This window comes from Grammomys surdaster, unplaced genomic scaffold, assembly GCF_004785775.1.
Source record: "Grammomys surdaster isolate TR1022 unplaced genomic scaffold, NIH_TR_1.0 64, whole genome shotgun sequence".
Lineage (NCBI taxonomy): Eukaryota > Metazoa > Chordata > Mammalia > Rodentia > Muridae > Grammomys > Grammomys surdaster.
Genome location: NW_021604566.1, coordinates 15,916,678 through 15,924,882, shown reverse-complemented (window position 1 = coordinate 15,924,882; position 8,205 = coordinate 15,916,678).

The window sequence follows — 8,205 nt, the reverse complement described above, 5'->3', positions numbered from 1 at the left end:
AGTCCACATAAAAGTGGAAAGAAAGAACTATCACTCCTTCAAATTGTTCTCTAACTTCCACACACAGGCACCAAGGCATGCAGCCATGCGCATGCGCACACAGAAATACTACTAAGAAATAAAAATGTGAAGAGAAGAAAGCGTCTTCTGTCTCACGAGTCGTGTTCAGAATGATTTATGAAACTTACTGTTTTCAGTTTAAACAGCATTTCGCATGTAGGTTTCTTCCACTTTCTCTCTGATGCACCTTAACCATTTCTCTGTCAATTCCTATTCAGACTTCAAATTCTTCTGCTTCTTTTTTATATTGGGCTTATTAGAACATGATGTAAGTTGATTCCCTTCTCCCTGTGGACGAATACTAGGATGAGTAAGTGAGACAAGTTGTAAATTCTAGGACTCGGCAGAAGCTGGTGAGCTGAGAGCCAAGACACACTTAGCGTGTGGCTTCCTCTTCTTCTCTCATTCTTCCTTCTTTTCCTCTCTGGTCCCTTTGTTCTCTTTCCTTTCTCCACCCTCAACCAGGTAACTCAAAGCAGACAACGATGTGGTGAAATTGCTCTGGTAGTAATCTGATCCCTCCAGTAATTGGCTGTAGCCAATTTTATTTAACCAATAGTTTTAAATTAAGGAACACAGTTTGTACCACAAAACCTTGTAAATGTGAGAATTCACTCTTAGGCCTAGACCTTCTGTACAGAATTAACATTACCATACATGGCAACAGACCAAACCTCAACAACCTGGTAACTTTTTTGCTGTCTCTGTCAGTAGACTTCACCCAAAATGTTTATCCCAGACTCTCCCCTCCACTAGACTGTTACCTTTAGGTGCCAGTCTATAGAACCCATCCTTAGGGGGGATGTCCCAGGTACTTCATAGCCTGCTGACCTCTATCTCGGAGACCACACCAGATCTAGGCCCTTTAGCTGTAGACTCTACAATAGCCAAGACTCTGCCTACTGTGTGGAGCCAGCCTTTTGATGGTTCCACCTACGTATTTAAAAAGTATGCTAATTGATAAATTTATTTGTTACTATAAATACATTTATTTCTATTACTGTGAAAACATCATAAACTGTTGCTTTCTTTTTTCTTTTTTTTTTCTTTTTTCTTTTTTTTTTTCCCCGAGACAGGGTTTCTCTGTGTAGCCCTGGCTGTCCTGGAACTCACTCTGTAGACCAGGCTGGCCTCGAACTCAGAAATCTGCCTGCCTCTGCCTCCCAAGTGCTGGGATTAAAGGCATGTGCCACCACCGCCCAGCCAAACTGTTGCTTTCTTAAAACATGTTATTTGAGGTAACCCAAATCTGGTTTCCAGAGCCATGTTTACCTCCAGAATAAATTGTTGCTTATTCTTTTTGAGGTTTGAGCGTCATTGACATCTTACTGACTTCCTGTTATTCTAGAATCCCCCCTTCTCCTTCCCTCTCTCCCTCCCTTCCTTCCCTTCCTTTTTTTCCTTCCTTCCCTCTCTCTTTCCTTCCATGTATATTGCATATGTGCACATGAATACATATGTGTGTTTAAGTGCAGGCGAGTATGGGGGTGGTCAGAAGGCACTCTTGAAGTCAGTTCTCACCTTCCATCTTGTTTGAGAATGAGTCTCTATTTTGGTTGGTTAAATGTCACCTTGCCACAAAATAGAATTATTTTAGTTTTAAAAATTATTAACAGGGTGCCTCAAGCAAAGAACTGTGGTAGACGCTGGCTGTTCATTCTCTCATTCATCCCTCAAGCCCCCAAGCTAATTCACCCTGCTTTGGTGAGGTTTCCTTCAGGGATATTAGGACCTGCATCTTTCATCATGGACTATGGATAAACAACTCTCTAGGAACCTTCCAGAAGAGGACTGCTGAGGCCCCCACCTTACAGACTGAACAACTACCTGTTTTTCAGACTTTCAGGTGTGAGACCACTGTTGTTGAAATTTTAAAGTAAGCTGACTTAATACATTTTTTAGTTTTAATTTTAACTTCATTTTATGTGTATGAATGTTTTGCCTGCATGCATGTCTTTGTAACATGTGTGTGTCTGGTGTCTGCAGAGGCCAGAAGAGGGTGACGGGTCCCCTGAAACTGGAGTTACAGATGGTTGTGAACTATCATGTAGGTGCCAGGAATCAAACTCTGGTCCCCTGGAAAAGCAGCCAATGTGCTTAACTGCTGAACCATCTCTCCGGTCTCGTTAATTCCTACATGTATACTCATCTCAGTGGTTCTGCTTTTTAGGGAACCCGAATACAGGATTTCTAACTGCTCTTCAGTGTGTATGCCCACCACTTTCCAGAGGTTCTCCTGTCTCAGCTTGCCATCATGCTATAAGTCGATTACGGGCATGTGCTTCTGTGCCTGGTTTTTATGTGAGTCTTGGATTACTTCTCAGAACCTCACACCTGAGCTGTAAGTGCTTTATCTACTGAGCCACCCCACCCCCCATACGTCTTGACCCTTATCCACAGAAGGCAGCTTTGGGAACCTAGGGGTCCAGTCCCTCCTTACTTAAGTGTGAACAGAAAGATTATTATCTTGCTCAGTTTGCATTTTCTTTCTTTCTTTCTTTCTTTCTTTCTTTCTTTCTTTCTTTCTTTTTTTTTTTTTTTTGAGAGACACTTCCTCTGTGCAGCTCTAGTTTCTGGTTTTGTTTTTTAGACCAGGATGAGTTCAAACTCAGAGATTCACCTGTTTCTACCTCCCAAGTGCTGGGATCAAAGGTACAGGCCACCACAACCAGCTTGAAGTTTGCATTTTCAAGGTATGCATGATTTTTATCTAGAAGGAATCTGCCCTTAGAGGCCTTCAATTCAGAGGAAGGTAGTTAAAAACCAAGTCAAATAATTAGAAATAATCACTCCCCCCCAGAGCAGACTGCCATCAGAGACACTCACTGATGGATGGTCTACAGCTCACCTATAATGTGATCCTTTTCTAGAATCAATTTTGCTTTTCCCGTTTCTCTCTCTCAAGTTTCACTAGACCTGGGTCCTGAGTGATAGCTCTAGCCACCGAAAGGTTCTGCCCACTGCTACAGGAGGAAGACAGGACTCTAATCTAAGCAAGCTGTGAGCCCCTCATGGTTACAGGTCTGGGGAGGTTATGGGAAGAGGAGAGGCTGATGTTTACTGAAGCAAGTCTGTGTTATGTTAAGATATTTCCACTACCATCCTCACTTACTCTAGGCTCTGGGTGGATGAAGAGAAAACAGGTCCATGTGTCACTGGATGCTGCTGCTTTCTGGCCAGATGTGACCTGACATCATCAATTGTAGAGCCTGGTTTTGGTCTGCCTCTTCAAGGCAGCTTTTTGTGTGTCCCCTATCCCCATCCCCAAAACACATTCACACCTATAGCTTGATGGATCTCTGCCCTCTCCCTAAAAGGAGAATCTTCTGAATTCCCCACCGTTTACCTTCCAGAGACAGTCCTGTCCCTACAGTTGCCTATTAATTTTCATTTAGCAGTTAGTTGGTGTCACATGACTCCAGCATCTGGGTTGACAGCAGTGAAGTTACAGAGAGACAGAGTGTAAACAACTTTTACCAGCTGTCCTGGGACTCATGCTGTAGACCAGGCTGGCCTTGAATTCCCAGGGGTCCACCTGCCTCTGCCTCCTAAGTACTGGGAATAAAGGTGTATGCTACCACCTCCTGGCTCTTTACCAGTTTTGCAATTTTTTTTTTTTAAAGATTTATTTATTTATTTTATTTATGAGTACACTGTCGCTGTCTTCGGACACACCAGAAGAGGGCATCCAATCTCATTACGGATGGTTGTGAGCCACCATGTGGTTGCTGGGATTTGAACTCAGGACCTCTGGAAGAGCAGTCAGTGCTCTTAACCGCTGAGCCATCTCTCCAGCCCCCCAGTTTTGCAATTTTAACGTCATAAAGTTTTCTGTTCCACACTATATATGTACTCATCTACATAGAGGATTGAGATGGCTTATTGTTGTGGTTAATATTAAAATCAGCAGCACCCAACCTGTCTTCTTGTTACAGGGCCACCATCTTCCCAACTAGATAAAGCCTGGGACCATGAGCAGTGGCTGTTCTTGCCTTTGTTGTGGCTCAGGCAGGCCAAAAGCACTGGTCCTGCCACCCACGAGACACCAGAGTGGGAAATGGCTCTGTCACCACCACGCTTGGCTGTGCCCAGACCATCCCACCATCCATGTGGTACCCAGTAGAAATGAGACTCTAATGCTTAAAGATTATCCAAAGGCTTTATATATTTGGTAATGCTCAATAAACAAGATGCCCACACAATTGGAGGTGTTACCCAACTAACTAACCTAGATATAAGTTGTTACCCAGGACTGCTCTCGATATATGCATGGTTCTCCATGGCTCCTACATCTCTGCCTTCTAGCTTCTCCTCTTCCTTCTCCTTCCTTTCTGCTCTTCCCACATTACCGAGTTTATTGTAAAATATCCAGCTACAGCTTGTAGTAAAATATACTTTAAAAATTAAATCAAACTTCAGTATTTATTTGAAAATTCTAATGTTTACAGTCAAGCTTCATGGAGTTCTCACTGTTTGAAATGGCCATACACGTGGAGAGAAGTAGGTGCTGTCCATCTCCTCAACACGCTTGGTTCCAGAGGGCAGATGTGTGTGCGAGGTTCCTCAGGAACATCCATATGCACAGGAAATGACTATTGACATAATCTTTAAGCATAATATTCAATATTATTCTCTAGTTTACAATTTAAATGTTTCTGAGAGTTAAACGCTATGGCAAAGTTTATTATAGAGCATTTGAGTGACTGATGTGTGTTTCAGTGAACAAGATTCTCTGAGTTGAATCTAAGACTTGTGTAAACAGGAATGGAAATCCTTCTGGGTTTATGTAGTTAAGCAAGAATATTCCCAACTGTGCTGCCTTCCCATCTGTGTACCACTCCCAGTCTACAGGAAACAAGTCTGCAGGATTGCAGAATTTTACAGGATTTTCTAGTACATCACTCACATGTAAAACCGTCATCAGCTACCACTATACAAGTAATCATTTCTCTGAGATACACATCTTATATTTCTCCTGGGTTCTTTCAAAACTTGGAACCTTAGTTGTTTAATATGTCTTAAGTTATGGGAATAAAGGAAAAACGAAAACTCTAGAGTGTGCTGCTTGGCGGGGAGACACCACACCACTGTTATCCAGAAGGCCACTGGAAACCTTCCAGCAATGAGTTTAAGAAAACATCAATTATTACATGACCATCTTAGAGTAAAATCTACTCTTTCAAATAAAATATATAATTGATATAATTTGAGATAACACATAGAAAAGAGCAATTTGATGAAACCATCTCCCCAAAAGCTAATAAATAGCTCTGGATCAGAGGAATCTGATGTACAGCTTTTGCCAGCAGAGCAGAACAAGACTGTTTTATGTACAGCCAACAAACAACTTGGCTTATCACAATGACAAATAGGACTGACCCTCCGACTGGTGAGTGAATCATGCAGAGCCATCTTACCTGCAGAAATTGCCTCAGAAAGACACTGAGATGCAGAGGCTATGGAAAAAAAGATTAACATTAACTGCCTGTTTGCTACCTAAAAAATGAACTTCTAGTGCCTCAATACTGTCTCTTTAAATGAAAACCAGTGGTTCCCTTCACAGATGTAAAATGAGGCCCTTTGAGAAAGAGAAATTATTGAATAATTTAAATTAAGAGACAATTTCAACCAAAATAATCAGCTGTACATTTCAATAGGATCAATCAAAAGTAATTTTGCTTTTGCAGTTTTGTTGGGAGCTGACTCCTAGCAGAAAGAAGCTATCATCTTCGCAGCCATCTTGAGCCATATACTCTGACAAGAGACTTGTTTTCTATAGCCCACAACAGCTGAGCACACTCTGATAAACATCTTGTTTTTCTCACATATCTTGTTTTCCTGTCTAATGTCCCCAGCTGCAAGGCACACGTGGTATCCATGGCTACAAGGCACATGACATAGTGCCTTCAGCTGTGCTTGTCCATGAGGGCAAGGCATGTGGTGGTAAAGCATATAAATACCCAGGATTTCCTTTCAATAAAGAGAGACTTGATCAGATCTTCTGTCTTGTCTCCATTCTTCGCGTCTCTTGCCCTTCCATCCCCACTCCCTCTCTCTTGCTAGACTCTGACCTGTGGACCGGAGCAGCAGCTTGGGCCGGGATAGAGTGGCCCCCAAATGTGGGGCATCGCAGGCCAGGACAAAGTGACCTCAACGTGAGGCAGCAAGAACGAGAGACCAGTGAGGGGCATTACTGGAAGAAGGGTTGACTGAAAATTCTGAAGTGAAACAGAGGTGATTGCCGCGGGAACCTGCTGTGTCGAGATCAGTACGTCATAGTAATGATAATGGGGCAAGAAATAAGTCAGCCTGAACTCAACTCTCTGTTTTTGTTTTATTGTTTGCTGTTTACGTGTGTCAATTGTCTGCTTCTGTTTCACTGTTTAAATGCTGTCTTTCATGTTCAAAAGAAAAGAAAAACATAGAATCCAAAATACGACCAAAGGTTGATGATGATTTGTCAGAGTCAGACTGGGATGACCTAGAGGAAGAGGCAGCCAAATACTACGACCCTGAATGGCCCTCTTCCCGAAGGGCCCCTCCCTGTGCACCTCCCTCTCCAGAGGCTCCTGCTATGGGGATGGTGGTTGTAGATCCCAGAAAGGAGTTACAGGACAAAATTTCTCTCCTTAAGCAACAAATTTCTTTTCTTAAACAACAAATAGAGTTAAAGGAAGAGTATCAGGACTTAATTAATCAGCTACAAAAATTAAAGACAGGGAAGAGGTCTCGAGAGGGTGAGGCCAACTGTGAAAATCACCCAAGTCCTTGTGTTCCTCAACCCGGAGTCCAAAGGCAGCCCCTGTCCTCTGGTTTTAGTTCAGCCACAGATCAGCCAGAGGAGGGAGAGGCTGAGGTTTTCCCTGTATCAGAGACTAGAGACGCTCAAGGGGTTGCTTGAAGACATAACACAGGGTTTAATTTTCTTTTTCTTTCTTTTTCTCTTTCTCTTTCTTTCTTCCTTCCTTCCTTCCTTCCTTCCTTCCTTCCTTCCTTCCTTCCTTCCTTCCTTTCTTTTTTCAAGACAGGGTTTCTCTGTGTAGCCCTGCTGTACTAGAACTCACTCTGTAGACCAGAACTCAGAAATCCGCCTGTCTCTGCCTCTCAAGTGCTTGGATTAAAGGCATGCGCCACCACCACCCGACTTAATTTTCAAATTATTAAAGAATTTAAAAATGCAGTGTCACAATACAGTGCCACTGCTTCCTTTACTCTTACACTTACAATCTTAGAGTCTGTTGCAGAGGAGTGGCTGACTCCTGGTGATTGGGATATTCTAGTGAGAGCAGTTCGTAGTGGTGGTGACCATCTTATTTGGAAATCATAGTATCATGAGAATTGTAAAGAGACAGCTAGGAGAAACATTCAGGCAGGCAATGGTTGGTCCTTTGATGCCTTAGTAGGAGAAGGGCAATTTGCTTCTAGTGATAACCAGATGCAATATGACCCAGGCTTATTCGCTCAAATTCAAAACGCAGCCATGAAGGCTTGGTGTAAACTCCCAGTAAAGGAAGACCCTGGTGCATCTTTGACAGCAGTCAGACAAGGGCCTGACGAATGATTTTCTGATTTTGTTATTGATTAATGACAATAGCAGGGAGGATTTTTGGTAATGCAGAAGCAGGTGTAGATTATGTGAAACAACTTGCATATGAAAATGCCAATTCTGCCTGCCAAGCAGCCAATAGACCCTATAGGAAAAAGACAGACCTTACTGGGTATATCAGACTCTGTTCTGAGATAGGGCCCTCCTACCAACAGGGCTTAGCTATGGCAGCCGCCATGCAAGGACAATCAGTAAGAGATTTTTTGGCAAGTAGAGACAAAAAGGCCTGTTTTAAGTGTGGCAAGCCTGGACACTTTGCAAAAGATTTCAAGGCAGAAAATGAGTTAACCCAGAGATGGCCTAGAAAACAGCCTGGCCTATGCCCATGTTGCAAACGTGGAAGGCATTGGGCTAATGAATGTAGGTCCAAGACAGATGCACAAGGAAACACTCTTTCCCATAATCAGGGAAACAGGAACAGGAGCCATCCCCAGGCCCCGAACCAACACAAGCAAAGGAGGCTTATGGAGCAGTCAGTTCCTTTTTTTCTCTCTCTCTTTCTTTCTTTCTTTCTTTCTTTCTTTCTTTCTTTCTTTCTT